This window comes from Felis catus, chromosome C2 (assembly GCF_018350175.1).
Source record: "Felis catus isolate Fca126 chromosome C2, F.catus_Fca126_mat1.0, whole genome shotgun sequence".
NCBI classification, from domain to species: Eukaryota; Metazoa; Chordata; class Mammalia; order Carnivora; family Felidae; genus Felis; species Felis catus.
The window spans coordinates 117,672,865-117,690,290 of NC_058376.1; the positions used below are offsets into that span (position 1 = coordinate 117,672,865).

The window sequence follows — 17,426 nt, forward strand, 5'->3', positions numbered from 1 at the left end:
GAATATATATATATATATATTTTATATATATATATATATATATATATATTTTTTTTAGAAGCCAAGTTATAAATTGTCTGGCTAGTCTCATTAGAACACGATTTAACCCTCCTTATTTTCTAATGATTTGGCAAAGGAAAGGGATACATAAAGAAATGTCATTGTATTGATGTAGATCGTACCTGAGATAGAGTAGTGTAAATAAAGGCACACACTGTCATAATAATAATAAAACCATGTCTAATGTATAATCCTAATTTCCCAGAACAGATGTGCTGATGTTCATCTCATTAGTATATTTGCATAAACAATAATATTGGCCTCATTATCAGCAATTATGTAGGAGTTCTTTAAACTATTATTCAGTCCCAAGTTTCATAGCACCTACCAGCCGGGATAGGCTAGGCCGGTGGTTCAAAACGTGGGCTCCCTGGACCAGCAGCAGCACCATCACCTGGGAACTTGTTAGTCTACTTTTAACAAAGCCTCCAGGTGATTCTGATGCAAACTGAAGTCTGGGAAACGCTGAAGTCCAGGTGTGAGTGGTAACCTGGGGTGGTTCCCGGGTGGAATCTGGAACCCGCCTGTGTCCTGGAGGGCGGAGGGAGACTGAAGAAAAGAGGCAGACCTCTGCAGGTTGGTGGGTGGCAGGTTTGATAAGGGAACCCATATCCGAGGCTTGTCTTGGATAACCACAAGAGGCTAAGCCTCCACACCAGCTTCCCAGATCTTTAGAGTTTATATAGAGGCCTTAACTGGATTCAGTCATGTGCACCTTCCAGGTGGTCTCAACACCACCTCCCTAAACCAAGGCTATGCCCTAGGGGCAGCTTCTGGGAGCAGGAAGTCATGCTGAGTGCACATTCCAAGGACAGGGGAGGGAGTAGGTAATTTCTGATTGCTGAGGTCCAGTTCATGGGTCAACTGGTGGTCACATCTTCTCAGCCACCTCCTGCAATACTCTATCCCTTGTGACCAGCTCTTAGAGTCTCATATGAACCTCTCTTCCACCATGTGCCCTGAGCAGTCAGCAAGGGGTTTCAGGAGCATGGAGGTGGCTTGTTTGGTGGCTGTCTGGCTGCATTGGAGGCAGATAACACAGCAATAATACAGGTACATGCAAAAGAAAACACAGATGATGACAATGGTTCCTAAAAATCAATGACAGTTTTTTTCCACCAAGAGCCCTATGATCTGAACCACTGACTTATTAGTTCCTTAAGGCTGAGGATCAGATCAGTCGGGACATTTGTTTGTATCCTCACGTGATTTAATAAAGATGATACATTATCAGTCTCTTTAGGTTTAAACACACAATATTCTGTATGGATAATGGCATAGGTGCTGCCTCATGAGGAAGTAATAATGTCCAAGGCCATCCTATTTTGGAGGACAGCTTTTCTCATTAGAGACATTCCAGTGTTCAATAAAGACAGGTTTTGTTGGTTATCATTTAAGTCTTGCTGAGTGAATTCAGTGAGGGCTTCTATGGGTGCTATCATGTCCTTCGGGACAATGGAGGGAACAAAGACAGTGGCCAAATAATTGTACTGGTGGAAAACAGAACATGCCCAGCTGGCTTTAGGGAAATAGAGGTAGGCAGCTTTAGGGACTTGACCTGGTTGTATATACCATACATATTGACTGGGAGAGGGAGCACTGCCAGGCATGAGGAGATGGTCTAGGGGTGGGATATGCCAGACAAAGATCCTTGCTTTCTCCCCTATTTCAGTGGTGCATGTTCCATCCCAGACATAGTGTGCTTCAACAGATCCAGTTTGTAGCACGACAATGGGATTCCAGTGGAGACTGAGAAGTCCACCCTCAGTGGTGTAAAGTAACTCACTCATCCTGGTGAGTTGTAAATTCTTGTACATGACTCCTTTCCCAGGCGTGATGGAGCTTAGTATTGTCAGCAGCACTGCATATTGATTTACAGTGAGAGGGCAATGGCTGTTTCCTGTGATTTCCACAGCAGTATGGTTTTGGGTATCTGGGTAGAGGTCTCTAGTCTGGCATATGGGGCGAGAGGCCCAATGGTTAATCATTCAAATGTATTAAAGCATGGGACAGTATTTTAATTCTCCCAGCCAAAGTGGCTTTACCTTTTAGTAACTTAATCTGTTGCTTTCATATTCCATTTTTCTTTTCTACCAACCTTGCTGCTTACAGATTATAGGAGATATGAAACCTTTGTTCAAAATCATGTTCTTTTGCCCAGGCTTACATATCATGATCTTTGAAATGTGACCCCTGACTGTTTAGTCAACAAGGGTAGACATACATGGTACTTGGCTTCCCTAATATACTAATGGTGACACAGGAAAGCTTGGGTTAGGATGGATGCAGTGCCCGAGGTAAATTTAGAATCCCCACTCAGAAAGAAGGGGCCAATATAGTCAATTTGCCAGTTCTTCACCAATCAGGATCTCTGGAAGATGGACCCGAATTCTTCTGGCACTTACCTCGGGCATTATTTAGAACATACATGACATGCCATTACTACATTAACCAAGTATTTTAAGGACAATTGACATTCTTGCCAATATACCAACCGACGTGGGTACAATGGTGGACACTCTTTCTATTCACCCCTTCTGCTGTATCTACAGAAGGGTCAGTCGGTAGAGCTCATATCTGAACGAGGGAAGCATCTTTCTGACTGCCAGGGGATATCAGTTCCTTATGGGCCAGGATGTGGAAAAGAGTGAAGACTGGCTCAGGTTCTTGCAAGGCAAATCAGATGCCTTTCCATATATCCTGACCACACAGGGGTTTATTCCAATCCTTGGCTTCCCACTGTCTGAGTCATTGGGTTAATCCCCTTAGAACACCCCAACTTTCGGTGCAAAGAGTTAATGGCCAGGGCTCATCGGTGATCATTGGCCAAACTCCTCTGGGTTCATCTCAATGTCTGCTGTGGTTTATTCCTTCTTGAGAGACTCCACCTGGAGGAAAACTATGAACATTGCTAAGAACTGTTTGCATTATTGGAATATATTGTTTTTTTGTCCACTTCCAGAGTTGGGACCAAAATCCTAGAGGCACTCTCCCCTTCCATTTTCTCTGCCAGATTGCCCAACTCATACCTTCTGGAGTCATAGATGCATCTAACTCAAATGGCAGCACTGCTTGGAAGATGTCCAGACCTTTAATCTACTTCATGGATACTTTTGCTTTCTTAGAGGTGGTTTCCTGCTCTGATTCCAGTTCCACATGTGCCCTTTCTTTATCAGGTGGTATAAATGATGGAGGCACTCTCAGGTGGGGAGTAAAAGTTCTCTAAAATCCCAAGGTTCCTACAAAGGCTTGCATTTCCTTTACAGTCTTAGGAGTTGGATAGGTTTGCATCTTTGTAAACACAGCATTAGGGGCAATATATGTCTTACCAAATGATTCCCAAAATTTTATGATGGTGCCTGGGTGGGCCTTGGATTTTCGGTCAGTTCATTGTCCATCCTCTCCTTTGCAGATGTTCTTGCAAAGCCTGCAGCAGAGGCAAATGTTCTCATATTAAGATTATATCATCAATGTAATGGGCCCATTTTATTGATGTAGGGAAGGAGAATAGGGACAGTTCTCAGGCTATCATTCTATGACATATAGTGGGGCTGTACAGGTAAACTTGGGGAAGTATTCAAAAGGTCCATTGTTGTCCCTCCCATGTGTAGGTAAATTGATCTTGTGGCTCGGTGCCAGTGGTATACTGAAAAAGGTATTTGCTAAGTCTAGTTGATCATGGTATATTCCTAGGACTATGGCCAAGGTATCTAAGAAGGTGGCAATGTTGGGCAATGTTGCATGAATGCGGAACGCTACTTTGTTCAATGCTTGGTAGTCCACCATCATCTACCATGAACCATCTTGCTTTTTTACTGGAAATATGGGGTTGTTGAAAGTACTATGGGAAGGACATAACAGACCCGTTTGATGCGCATCTTGGATAGTTTCTTGCATGTCCTGATGCCCTCCAGACAATGTATATTGTTGGACAGTTACCATTCTTCATGGGGATGGCAGGATTACCAATTCCCAAATGGCATTTCTCCATGAAACTGGGTTAATTATTCTAACCTGGAGGTGAAATTCACCTATAGAGGTTTTCAGAGTTTGACCTTGTCGGGTATGAATGCCCAGTATGTTCTCTGGCATTGGAAAGCTGAAAATCTCATGTTCTTGGGAGTGGAATGCTCTATTTGCAGTGTCAGAAGGATCTTCCTGACCATATGTGTTTGCCCATTGTAACCATCAGTGGTGTTGAGAGAACCAGAACACTTCTGAGGGTTACCATGTACTAGAGTACGTTTGGCTCCAGCCGGTATTCACCAGCGCTGCCGCCTTTTGTTTATTTCTGGAGAACCAGGAAATGGTGAGCTCAGTGAGGCCTCTAATCACCTCCAACTCTCACCTGGAGGCAATCTTGGCTTGCATCTTCTGGCTGGGGTGTGGGAGGTAGTTGTGATAGCCGTATAGCCTTTTGAGCTCTCTCTATTTTTGGGGTCTTTCATAGAGCCTGTACCCATTCTTGGGATTTGTCAGTTTCCCCTAGATCAACAATGGACTGTCTAACATCATAAATATCTTGTCCCACAACTGGGTTCAGCACGGATATCATTACCCCATACCAGGTGCTAGAATATCTTAGCTTTTATTACTGCAGTGAATGTGGTCCAATCAGGACCTTCAAAGACAGAAGTTTAGATTGTCTCATTCTCAATTCCCTAAGAATTTGTTGTACATCTTGTACAGATTTCCCCAGGTCTCACATGTCCAGGGAGTTCATACTCATTGGGTCAAGACTCCTTGAAAGATAGAATAATCTATAAGGGAATGAGTGCCTTGAATCCCCCAAGTGCCATGAGGGTGCTGCCAGAGGACAAAGTGCATGATGGTGATGTTGTTCATTTTCTGTGCCTCCTGCCCAGAGAAATGCCATTGTTCCCCCTACCCCATAGCTGCCCTAGCCATGTCTGCATAGTATCCCTGGCCTTCTACTGAAACTTGGCAGCTATATCGGTAAGCTCAGTGGAAGTATATTGTCTCATCATGAACGTTTCCTGAATTGGGGGCTGCCCTGCTGGCTGAGGTTGTTGTGGCTATGCTTTTGCTTTCCTTTGTATTAGGGGTCAGATGGCAGGGGCATTTGGTCTATTTCACTGTCAATCACAATATCTTCCTCTTTACTCTCATCACTTTCCCAGGGATTTCACCTGTGAGACACCCAATCAAGCTTAGTTATAAACCCTGGACCTTAATCCGTGTCAGCTTGCCCCCGCCCCACCAGCTTTACAAAATGGCAGGCTAAGTTTCTCCACTTTATCATCCTGCTCTCCTGCCTTGTCTGCCGGCGCTGAAGCTAGCTGAGTAGTGAACAACTGCATATTCGTCTCTAGCCTCAGCTCTTCTTTCAGCTCTCTGGCTTGACCTTCAGTCTCTGTTAGGCATTGGCCTCCAGTTGAACTGCCCACGGAAGAGGCCAGCCCACGGCTCAGCCAAGCATTTCTGTGCTTTGCATAGTGAAGTCTGCACAGTTCTGCAAGCAAGTGCGTTAGACCAGCTGGCATTTTCCCAGGTGTCCCCTCATATCAAGGCTCTGTCCCCAGGCTCTTATATACAGGCCGTGTCTCTTCACCGGGAGGTCCCCGGCTAATGCAGGATTTTCCCCACCGATGACTCTTCCCCAAGGACCATTTCTCTGTGTCTCCTGGCTGCTGTGAATTGTGTGTTCACAACCTGAGGAGCGTCTGGGGTATAATCTGAAACTTCCCTCAGCTTCGAAGGGTACGGAGAGGCTGAAGAAAGAGGAAGACCACTCCAGACAGGTAGGTGGGAGGTTAAAAAAGCAAGGGAACTCATTTATTTGGGCGGCTGCAGGATGAGTAGGTCTCCACACCCACACGCTGTATCTGTAAAGTTTATATAGAGGTCTTAGTGGATTCAGTCATGTGTACTGTTCAGATGGTCCAATACCGCATCATTATCTCAAGGCTGTGTCCTTGCGGCAGCTTCTGGGAATGGGTGAGGCAAGTAGAATGCACATTCCAGGGAAAGGGGGAGGGGAGAGGAGCCTCTGATTGCTGGAATCCAGCTCTGGGGTCAACAGTGGTCACATCCTTTCCATGACCTCCCCCAACACCAGGTTATGCTGCAACTCCAAACTTTGGTGGCTTAAAACACTAAAAGTTTGTATTTGAATCAAAATACATGTGTGCTATGCTGGTGGAGGGGCGCTTAGTCACTAGGCAGCTGGAGAGACAGAGGCCCCTCTACAATGTCTGTTTCTGTGGTAAAAGCAGCTGGGAAGTAAAACACACTGAGTCTTTATTCTTGAGACAGAGACAGAGTGTGAACAGGGGAGGGGAAGAGAGAGAGGGAGACACAGAATCGGAAGCAGGCTCCAGCCTCTGAGCTGTCAGCACAGAGCCCGACAAGGGGCTCAAACTCAGGAACTGTGAGATCATGACCTGAGCCGAAGTCGGATGCTTAACCGACTGAGCCACCCAGGCGCCCCAAAACATAGTGACTCTTAAAGCCTCTTCTGGGAAGTGACATTTGATTCTTCTTGTAATTTCCATAATTCTCCTTTTAATTGACGAAATCAAGGGAAGCCTCTTGGTCACACTTAACTTCAGAGAGTGAGGAAGTGCTATTCTACCAGGTACTGAAAAGGGTGGAAGGACAGACTTGCAGGCAAACGTGATTATCTACCACAATAGTGTGTATTAATTTTTTTTTAACAGAAGTAAAATGGAACTTACATATGTGATTTATTATTTTTTTTTAATTTTTTTCAACGTTTTTTATTTATTTTTGGGACAGAGAGAGACAGAGCATGAACGGGGGAGGGGCAGAGAGAGAGGGAGACACAGAATCGGAAACAGGCTCCCAGGCTCCAAGCCATCAGCCCAGAGCCTGACGCGGGGCTCGAACTCACAGACCGCGAGATCGTGACCTGGCTGAAGTCGGACGCTTAACCGACTGTGCCACCCAGGCGCCCCTGCATACGTGATTTAAAATGACCTAGTATCCACATTAGAAAAGCACGAAGCAGCTTAAACTAATATCAATAATCTATTTTATTAACCCCAAATATTCAAAATATTATCATTTGACAGATAATTCATATAAAATTATGAATGAGATCTTTTCATCTTTTGTTCATCTGAAGTCTCTGAAATCTGGTGTGTGTTTTATACTCAGAGTACCTCTTCACCTTGAACTAGTCACGTTTCAAGGGCTCAATAAATATATGTGGCTACAGATTGCCATTTTGGACAGCATTCGTGCAAGTGAACACAGTATCTGCCCCATAGTAGGCATTCTACAAATAAGTGTAAAATGTTGAATGGTTTAAGCCATTATGGCTTTTTTAAAACAGTTGGGTTTTTTTTGTTGTTGTTGTTGTTGTTTCTTTCTTTCTTTTTTTTTTTTTAGTGCTTGGCTCTTGGTTTTTGTCTTCTCAAATTCTTCTGTTTCTTTAAGGCGATCCTAAATGTCAGGGATATTTGTGAAAATTAGATTTTAAAACTTTCTTCAGAAAGTCATTAGGAGTGCCTAATTTTTTACATATCTCTAGCTGTTTGCTGTAGGTGTCTAGTTTTATATTCATAGGATTTCTTATTACAGTCTCTGAACAACATTTTTGCGTATTTAGAGACCACAGGGCTTTTCAGCATTATGCCAAAATTTAAGCTGAGTTAATGAAGTTTAAACATATGGCCTCTGCTCAAATTGATGTTAAAATGTGAGGATTCAATGCAAAGGTAATATCTAGGAGAGTATGAATGCTGAATTGTAGCTTTAAGGGCTCAATTTATGTCTACAATTGCTCAATAAAATTGTGTAATATAAAATAGTTCTCTATTGCCATGACACCCTCCTTTTTATCTTGCATTTTCCAAAGTGTAAACAATCTGCCTGTTCTTTGTGTATGCTTATTTGAGAAAGTTTGACACAGCATTTCAAACAGATACAAACACACTAAGTGAAAAATTAAAGTTCTGAAGTGCTGTGGTCCAAACATAAGGAATATACTTGGAAAAATGTATTTATTACATAGACCTGTCTTTTACCCTGTTCAGCATTGTCTTAGAGTGCCAGACATATGGTCAGATACTTGATAACTAATAACTACTTCTGCAATAACCACTCTTCTCTGGAAAGTTTCGAAAGGGCACACTTCCAAAAATCTTCTTTGTATTGAAAAGGGTTTAACTTAATGAAGTGCTGTATTTGTTTCTGAGTTATGAAGAGGATGGCCCCGTGGTCTGGCAAATGTCTTCTTGTTAGTACAAGCAATATACAAGAAAGAATTTGTTTTATTGTGATTCTGACTTGCCTTAATGAATAAAGGGGAAAAAATGATCTTAGTGTTTGAGCAGCCATGAGACTATAGATCCCACTTCTCTGACCTCAGGGGTGAGATTGCGAGGGCCCCCAGTGGCTGGGCTCTGAATTCCACCTGTTCCTTTGTGTTCTTCCACACTTCGTACAGGCTCTTTGCACACAGAAACCGCGTGGTAGAGATGGATGCTGAAGCAGAAAGATTTCTGGGAGTCACAGGAGTCTTGTGACAGTCTGCTTTGGCTTGAGGACCCCTTAATCGTTTGTTTAGTTTTCCTCAGACACTTCCACCCAACTTTTCTCATCTTTATTTTCATTTGGAGTTAGGCTTATTGGCACTCTGGTGGCACTCCCAGGCTTGTGTGGCTACCCTCCTATTTTGTCTCATGCAGTCATTTCCTTGAATAAAATTCTTACGTATTTAATCTAGTCTTGGCATCTGCTTCTTGGAAGACCTGGGCTAATGGTCTTCCATTTAGCCCAGGAAGACCTGGGCTGCTGTGGAATCACTTTGCTTTTTGGATTTTGAATGAGGATGTGCTCTTATCAGAGCAGGTTGGTGGAGGCTAAGCTGTGTGAGGAGGGTGCTGCTGTCTTTGGCCTAGTACAAGGTGTTGGAATTGGAGCAGGTTGACAAGAGCACTGACAAAGGAGGGGAGTGGTGGCTGCTGGGGCTTCAGCATCAGGTATTGAAATCCAGGTGAGGGAGGAGGGGCATTAGCCAGGAAGGGCAGTGGGGACATTGGGACATTTGCTGTATGCAGGATGAAGCGAACCAAGAATAAGAATGGGAGCCAGGTTTGTCATTGTCAGAAAAGAGAGTTGTAAATAAGGAAAGAGTTGCAAATATGAAAAATGCAGAACCTGTGGTTTGGGTTTTGCATGGTACCACTGAAAACTGATGGTTTTTAATGTGGAAGTTACTGTGTCGCAAATGTATGAATTTCAATAATGCATGTTTCCCAGTTCTATCTGAGAATAACAATGCCCCATTAATAATGAGCATACCTATCACCCAGATGTTGATTTTTATCAACATTACTCATTAGAAGAACTGGAATTTCGTGAGGAAATAAATGAGCTTCTTCTTAGGCTAGAGAGGCAAAGCATAAGATGAGCCTGCAGCATTATTTTGTGGCAGAAAGTGAGGAAGTCTCGAAGAATGATGCGGGTTGTCATCACCAAAGGACACAGGCGTTAGCGTCAAGAGGTTCCCACTGACCAAATGTGGGGCAGTTTTGGGACAAAACTGATACTAGATCATAATCAATGGAATAAAATAAGAATCCATGGGTCCACACTAATATAAATAAATAAAAAGAGATTTTCCTTCATAATGTCAACTAGTAAGTGTGGAAGAATAGAGTTAACAAATCACTAGCCACTGTCATAATAATTAATTCAGATAAGAAATACCACTGGATGCTAAAACCATAGGTGAAAGTTTGATGAGAAAGATACTAAATTTACACTTTGAGGTATAAATATTAAGTATTTCCTTAAAAGTACCTAATTAACGATAAATGATAAAATTACAACCATGGAGTTGGGGAAAAAAACCACAAAAACAAATGGTAAGAGGCTCTGTAATCAAGTGATCAAAGTTAATAACTCAATAGGAAAGTCCACAATCAGGTATGACCTAATAGGATGGTGAAAACATAACATCTCCCCTGTCAAATTCTCCCAAATCTATCTGGCTCTCCTCATAAGGCAACATCAGAAAAATTAAAAAACAAAAAAACAAATTTATGTTTCAAAACACATAGAACTGCTTAGATCCCAGATACAATTTTCTTCAGATTCAACAACTTGAAAGAACATTGAAACAAGAATAAAATTGTCATGGGCGTATACTCAAGGACTCATTTCTCCCATTTGCTCTGAAGAAATGAGAAAGTGCATAGGATGGGTGACGTTTGATGGGTTGTGACAGCCAAGTTTTTCTGGTGACAGTGTCCACAGCTGCCCAGGGATTCTCATTCTTTCCTTAAGTCAAGAAGTTGATACATCAGGAACTCTCCCATTATTTATAGGAAAGATTCCAAATCTTATCTGACTAAAAAATCCTCTAGGCTTAAAGTTATAAGCTTAAAATTTATTTAGACTTGATCCACGCAACAGAAATAAATATTCAGTGATTTTTACATTTTTGTTATTTTGAGTACTAAAATTCATTAGGTAACACATTTGAAAACAACCAGAAAAGACAGTTTTTAAAAACCTCATATGTAAGTTTTCTCTCATTTCCCCCCTATTGTCATGGGCATATATTACAAAGAGAAAAAAGGAAGAGGAAGGGTTAGGGGAACAGCAGGTGGGGACGGAGGGGGAGAGGGCAGAAGAAGCAAAAGAGGCAAGAAAATGAGAAGAAAAGGAAGAAGAAGGGGAAATGGAAGAGGTGTGAGGAGGAGAGAAAGAGGAGGAGAAGGAAGAGGAAGAAAACATTAACTAAGGGTGCTCCATGGGCAAGAATGAAACTGACCTTTATTAAGTTTATATCATGGGCCAGGCATTGTTTCAGCTGCTTTTTATGTTGTTTAGCAAGTGAGAAAAAAGCAGAGTAATTAGGAATCTTGCTTAATGGCTAGTAGATGGTCTGTTTTTCTTTAAAGCTTTACCCTAAATAATGCTAGTAAACAGTTCAATAACTCTAGAACTGCTGGAATAAAGGGTAGAAATGCTCCAGCAGATGTCAGTATCTAGGTGATTTAATGCTTTCTTTCCATATAGTTTCCTTACTTAAAAATTGAACAAACAGTGAAAGCAGTCTAAAATGCGCTGAATTTTATAGACTTTAAAATATGGTCCATGAAAAGTTTACTGTCTTGGTGCATTATCAAAGTGATATTGATAATTTTACTAATTTTCAGTTTGTTAAGGAGCAATTTTTCTTCAAAGCTTTTTGTACAACATTACCTTAAAAATTTTGAGTCAAACAGAACGTCCTGAAATGGCTAATGAATAGTATTAGGTTTGTCAGATAAGGTATTATTAAAAATTGTATGACTGAGGGGCACCTGAGTAGCTCACTCGGTTAAGCGTCTGACTCTTGATTTCAGCTCAGGTCATGAGCTCACAGTTTCATGGGTTTAAGCCCCACGTTGGGCTACATGCTGACAGTGAGGAGCCTGCTTGGGAGTCTCTGTCTCCCTCTCTCTCTACCCCTCCTGCACTTGGGCTGTCTCTGTCTCTCTCAAAATAAATGAATAAACTTTAAAAAAGATTGTATGACTGAAATGTCCTCTGCATACTTTTTGGTTTTTAAGAAGTCAGGCTATCATTAACGTAGAGTAACATGTTCACCTACTAAGTGAATGGTTCCATTAGTTTTGACAAATGTATACACATTCACTCAAGACACAGAACATTTCCATCAGTTAAAAAAAAAAAGTTCTTTTCTGCTCTTTCCTGGTCAATTTCTACCACCCTTGAAGCTAGTGGCAAGTACCAATCTGATTTCTATCATCATAAGGTAGTTCTGCCTATTCTAGGACTGTATATACATGGATGTACAGAATGGTCTTTGTTTCTGGCTTCTTGCACTCAGCAAAATGTTTTGATACTCATCCATATTGTTGGATATACCAGTGGTTTGCTCCTTTTGATTGTGAACAGTATTCATCATATAAATTTACAGCTGTGGTTTATCCATTCTCCAGTTGAGAGACATCTAGGCTGATTTTAGTCAGTATGAATAAATCTCATTGTACCTTCTTATACAAGGGTTTTGTGGTTTTTGTGACATATGCTTTCAATTCTCTTGGATTGGAATTACAGGGTAAAGGGGAGATGTGTATTCAACTTTTGAATCCATTGTCAAATAACTTTCCAAAGTAGCTGTGCCACTTTATGCTCCCACCAGCAAGGTGTGTGAGAATTCTGGTTGTTTCAAATCCTCTCCAACGTTTGGTGTTTGAGGCATACTTTTGCCTGTGTAATTGTGTGTTTCTCAATACTCTTCAATAAAGCTGAAAAATAGGGCATGAAGGATGCTGTACTAGTCCTTAGGGCTACCACAAACACTTCAGGTCTCTTTTCCTTCTGGATCACATGATAAGACTACGTTTGTCTATCTCTAAGGTTTAATATCAGATGTACATAGTAAGACCTGTGCTGAACATGTAATAAGACATAGAAATAATCTTTTTAAACATTTTGAGATTTCAGTGTCATTTGTTAATATAGCATAACCCAGCCTATCCTGAAATGTGGCACGTGGTTCTCAATATTGCTTACCCCATTGGGATACATTTTGGCTATCGATGAAGTTAGGGTAACATGTAAGAGAAGTCAAAATGTATTGGAAATAATTTATGTTTTGTGAACACTACCAATGTGAGAGACAATCTATTAAGTACTCAAGTTATTCCTTTGATAACTCTATTTCCTTGAAATGGGATTTATTTTTTAAACATTTATTTATTTATTTATTTACTATTTATTTATTTATTTATTTATTTATTTATTTATTTATTTATTTATTTATTTATTTATTTATTTATTTATTTTGAGAGAGAGAGAGAGACAGAGACAGAGAATGTGAGTGGGGGACAGGCAAAGGGAGATGGAGGGAATCCCAAGCAGGCTCCTGGTTTTCAGTGCAGAACCCAAGATGGGGCTCAATCCCATGAACCATGAGATCATGACCCGAGCTGAAATCAAGAGTTGAACACTCATCAGACTGAGTCACCCAGGCACCCTGTAATTTATTTATTTTTGAATTCAAATGAGTGTATGGAGAGTTATTGCCAATGACAGTACTGAATGGTATTATTTTGGCCTGTACGTCTCTTGTGTAGATGTGAAAACAAATGTAAAAAATAATGCATTTTCTTCTTGTTTTTTAATTTTATTTTTTATTTTCTAAAATTTACATCCAAATTAGTTAGCATATAGTGAAACCATGATTTCAGGAGTAGATTCCTTAATGCCCCTTACCCATTTAGCCCATCCCCCCTCCCACAACCCCTCCAGTAACCCTCAGTTTGTTTTCCATATTTATGAGTCTCTTCTGTTTTGTCCCCCTCCCTGTTTTTATATTACTTTTGTTTCCCTTTCCTTATGTTCATCTGTTTTGTCTCCTAAAGGCCTCATATGAGTGAAATCATATGAGTTTTGTCTTTCTCTGACTAATTTCACTTAGCAAAATGCCCTCCAGTTCCATCCACATAGTTGCGAATGACAAGATTACATTCTTTTTGATTGCCAAGTAATACTCCATTGTGTGTGTGTGTATATATATATATATATATATATATATATATATATATATATATACACCACTTCTTTATCCATTCATCCATCGATGGACATTTGGGCTCTTTCCATACTTTGGTTATTGTTGATAGTGCTGCTATAAACATGGGGGTGCATGTGTCCCTTCGAAACAGCACACCTGTATCCCATGGATAAATGCCTAGTAGTGCAGTTGCTGGGTCAAAGGGTAGTTCTATTTTTAGTTTTTTGAGGAACCTCCCTACTGTTTTCCAGAGTGGCTGCACCAGCTTGCATTCCCACTAACAATGCAAAAGAGATCATCCTCGCCAACATCTGTTGTTGCCTGAGTTGTTAGTGTTAGCCATTCTGACAGGTGTAAGGTGGTATCTCATTGTGGTTTTGATTTGTCTTTCCCTGATGATGAGTGCTGTGGAGCATTTTTTTCATGTGTCGGTGGGCCATCTGGATGTCTTCCTTAGAGAAGTGTCTATCATGTCTTTTGCCCATTTCTTCACTGGATTATTTGTTTTTTGGGTGTTGAGTTTGATAAATTCTTTGTAGACTTTGGATACTAACCCTTTATCTGATAGGTCATTTGCCAATATCTTCTCCCATTCTGTCGGTTGCCTTTTAGTTTTGCTGATTGTTTCCTTCGCTGTGCAGAAGGTTTTTATTTTGATGAGATCCCAGTAGTTCATTTTTGCTTTTGTTTCCCTTGCCTCCGGAGATGTGCTGAGTAAGAAGTTGCTGCGGCCAAGATCAAAGAGGTTTTTGCCTGCTTTCTCCTCAAGGATTTTGATGGCTTCCTGTCTTACATTTAGGTCTCCCATCCATTTTGAGTTTATTTTTGTGTCTGGTGTAAGAAAGTGGTCCAGGTTCATTCTTCTGCATGTTGCTGTCCAGTTATCTCAGCCCCACTTGCTGAAGACACTGTCTTTATTCCATTGGATATTCTTTCGTGCTTTGTCAAAGATTAGTTGGCCATACGTTTGTGGGTCCATTTCTGGGTTCTCTATTCTGTTCCACTGATCTGAGTGACTGTTCTTGTGCCAGTATTATACTGTCTTGATGATTACAGGTTTGTAGTATAGCTTGAAGTCTGGGATTGTGATGCCTCCTGCTTTGGTTTTCTTTTTCAAGATTGCTTTGGCTACTCAGGGTCTTTTCTGGTTCCAACAAATTTTAGGATTGTTTGTTATAGCTTTGTGAAGAATGCTGGTGTTACTTTGATAGGGATTGCATTGAATGTGTAGATTGCTTTGGGTAGTATTGACATTTTAACAATATTTGTTCTTCCTATCCAGGAGAATGGTATCTTTTTCCATTTCTTTGTGTCTTCTTCCATTTCTTTCATAGGCTTTCTATAGTTTTCAGTGTATAGATTTTTCACCTCTTTGGTTAGATTTATTCCTAGGTATTTTATGGTTTTTTTGTGCCATTGTAAATGGAATTGATTCCTTGATTTCTCTTTCTGTCGCTTCATTGTTGGTGTAATGGAATGTTACCGATTTCTGTGCATTGATTTTATATCCTGCAACTTTGCTGAATTCATGAATCAATTCTAGCAGTTTATTTGTGGAATCTTTTAGGTTTTCCATATAGGGTATCATGTCATCTGCGAAGAGTGAAAGTTTGACCCCCTCCTGGCCGATTTGGATGCCGTTTATTTCTTTGTGTTGCCTGATTGCAGAGGCTAAGACTTCCAATCCTATGTTGAATAACAGTGGCGAGAGTAGACATCCCTGTCTTGTTCCTGACCTTAGGGGGAAAGCTCTGTTTTTCCCCATTAAGGATGATATTAGCGTTGGGTCGTTCATATATGGCTTTTATGATCTCAAGGTATGCTCCCTCCATCCCCACTTTCTTGAGGGTTTTTATCAAGAAAGGATGCTGTATTTTGTCAAATGCTTTCTCTGCGTCTATTGAGAGGATCATATGGTTCTTGTCCTTTCTTTTATTGATGTGGTGAATCATGTTAATTGTTTTGCGGATATTGAACCAGCCCTGCACCTCAGGTATAAATACCGCTTGGTCGTGGTGAATAATTTTTTAAAAATTATTGTTGGATCTGGTTGGCTAATATCTTGTGGAGGATTTTTGCATCCCTGTTCATCAGGGAAATTGGTCTATAGTTCTCCTTTTTAGTGGGGTCTCTGTCTGGTTTTCGAATCAAGGTAATGCTGGCTTCATAGAAAGAGTTTGGAAGTTTTCCTTCCATTTCTATTTTTTGGAACAGTTTCAAGAGAATAGGTGTTAACTCTTCCTTAAATGTTTGGTAGAATTCCCCTGGAAAGCCATCTGGCCCTGGACTCTTGTTTTTTGGCAGATTTTTGATTACTAATTTGATTTCCTTACTGGTTATGGGTCTGTTCAAATTTTCTTTTCTTCCTGTTTCAGTTTTGGTAGTATATATGTTTCTAGGAATTTGTCCACTTCTTCTAGATTGCTGATTTTGTTTGTGTATAATTGCTCATAATAATCTCTTATTATTGTTTGTATTTGTGCTGTGTTGGGTGTGATCTCTCCTCTTTCATTCTTGATTTATTTGGGTCCTTTCCTTTTTCTTCTTGATCAAACTGGCTAGTGGTTTATCAATTTTGTTAATTCTTTCAAAGAACCAGCTTCTGGTTTCATTGATCTGTTCTATTGTTTTTTTTTTTTTGGTTTTGATAGCATTAATTTCTGCTCTAATCTTTATTATTTCCTGTCTTTTGCCATTTTGGGGTTTTATTTGCTGTTCTTTTTCCAGCTCCTTAAGGTGTAGGGTTAGGATGTGTATCTGAGACCTTTCTTCCTTCTTTAGGAAGGCCTGGATTGCTATATACTTTCCTCTTATGACCACCTTTGCTGCACCCCAGAGGTTTTGGGTTGTGGTGTTACCATTTTCATTGACTTCCATATACTTTTTAATTTCCTCTTTAACTTCTTGGTTAGCCCATTCATTCTTCAGTAGGATGTTCTTCAGTCTCCAAGTATTTGCTATCTTTCCAAATTTTTTCTTGTGGTTGATTTCAAGTTTCATAGTGTTGTGGTCTGAAAATATGCATGGTATCATCTCGATCATTTTGTACTTACTTAAGGCTGATTTGTGTCCCGGTATATGGTCTATTCTGGAGAATGTTCCATGTGCAGTAGAGAAGAATGTATATTCTGCTTTAGGATGAAATGTTCTGAATATACCTGTTAAGTCTATCTGGTCCAGTGTGTCATTCAAAGCCATTGTTTTCTTGATTTTTTGATTAGATGATCTGTCCGTTGCTGTGAGTGGGGTGTTGAAGTCTCCTATTAAGGTATTACTATCGATGAGTTTCTTTATGCTTGTGATTAATTGATTTATATATTTGGGTGCTTTCACATTTGGTTCATAAATGTTTCCAATTGTTAGGTCTTCTTGGTGGATAGACCCCTTGATTATGATATAATGCCCTTCTGTATCTCTTGATACAGTCTTTATTTTAAAGTCTAGATTGTCTCATGTAAGTATGGCTACTCCGGCTTTCTTTTGTTGACCATTAGCATGATAGATGGTTCTCCATCCCCTTATTTTCAACCTAAAGGTGTCTTTAGGTCTCAAGTGTGTCTCTTGGAAACATATAGATGGATCTTGTTTTCTTATCTATTCTGTTACCCTATGCCTTTTGATTGGAGCATTGAGTCCATTGAGGTTTAGAGTGAGTACTGAAAGATATGAATTTAATTGCCATTATGATGCTTATAGAGTTGGAGTTTCTGATGGTGTTCTCTGGTCTTTTCTAGTCTTTGTTGCTTTTGATATACATATATATATATATTGTATATATATTTTATTATATATATATATTTTATTTTATATATATATATATATATATATATATATATATATA

The 17,426-nt window shown here is 40.2% G+C and overlaps 1 long non-coding RNA gene across 4 annotated transcripts in view; it reads left to right on the top strand.

Moving 5' to 3' along the window:
* The first annotated feature begins 119 nt into the window (after positions 1 to 119).
* Positions 120 to 17,426, top strand: part of LOC123380105 — a 462,087-nt gene continuing 444,780 nt past the window's right edge. For 2 of the 4 annotated variants that reach the window (XR_006585430.1, XR_006585431.1), the window contains exon 1: positions 120 to 5,822. This is a non-coding gene — a long non-coding RNA (uncharacterized LOC123380105). The remainder of the gene's footprint in view (positions 5,823 to 17,426) is intronic. The other 2 variants (XR_006585428.1, XR_006585429.1) reach the window with 2 other exon arrangements.